A 1206-nucleotide genomic window follows, 5' to 3' on the forward strand; every position below is an offset into this window, starting at 1 on the left:
GGTAGGGGCCTGAAAACTCCAGTTTCTAACACGTTCCCAGCTGGTCCTGATGCTGCTGGTCTGGGCCCGGTTTTGAGAGCCACTGGCTTGAAGCAGATCTGCCCTGGGAAGGCAGCCATTCCCCCGTGCCTGGGCTGGTCGGTGCCTTCCCTGAGAGGCTGTATCCCTGCCAGCCTCGGCCCTCTGCCTTGGCTTTTCCTGGCATTTCAGGCCCCCAGCACTGAGGGTCCTAGAGCCCTGCTCTCGCCACCTGTGCCCTCGTACGGGGTCAGAGTTCAAGGCCGGGGAAGCGAGCACCCTGTCTGCTGGTACTGAGGCCAGATGGTGCCTCTGGGAGGGCTTGGGGCAGCGAGGAGAGGCCACCTCTGTGGCCGAGGGTCTGCTCCTCCTCCCAGCCCCTGGTTTCCCCAAGAAGCCGAGCCCACGCGGGCAGCAGCTCCAGGCTGCAGAGTATTCTTCCAGGGCTACGAGAGGACAGAGGGTCCAGGGAGCTGGGAGGGCCCTGGGGGAGCGTCCCTCACTGGAGGATGGGAGGGTACCAGGGACGCTGCCCTAGGTGGGGCCGGGGGCAAGCACACCTGTGAGGTGGCACTCAGTGGCCACCTCAAGTGTCACCCTCTGTGCCTTTATTCACATCAAATGGCCAAATGGCCTGGAGGTGGGGACAGGCTGGCGGCCTCCCCAACTTACCAGGGGAGTCTCAGCCCATGCTTGTCCCTGTGAAGAGGATGGCAGCCTTTAGGAGGCGCCTCTCCCTCCCCCTCCACCCCTACCCCGGCCAAGGGCAGGATGAAAGAAAGCAAGCTTGCTGCAAGCGAGATCTGGACACAGGGCTCCTCGCCCAGGCCTCAGTGTGCGCATCCACCAAACGGGCCGATGGCGCCTTCCGTGGGGACGGGGTGAGGCTGAGCCCCTCCCAGGCCGCTGAAGGCACCCCGCGTGTGAAGACGGCTGCTCGGACCCGCGGCTCCGGGCGCTGCCCGCTCACAGGCCTGCCCGGCTCCCGCCGCGCTGTCGGTCCTGCCCAGCCCTGTCCTAGCTGCCCAGTGACCCGGAAGCCCAGCTCCCTCCCAGGCCCAGCCCACTGCCCACGGGGCCCCTCATCCCTGTAACCAGCTTAGCGGCCCCCGTGGGGACGGGACGGAGGCCCGACTCGCCCTCTCTCCTCCCGTAGACGCCGCCGCCAGCCGGAGCAGCCGCAGCCCG

Source organism: Tupaia chinensis, unplaced genomic scaffold (genome assembly GCF_000334495.1).
Source record: "Tupaia chinensis unplaced genomic scaffold, TupChi_1.0 Scaffold000116_1, whole genome shotgun sequence".
Lineage (NCBI taxonomy): Eukaryota > Metazoa > Chordata > Mammalia > Scandentia > Tupaiidae > Tupaia > Tupaia belangeri.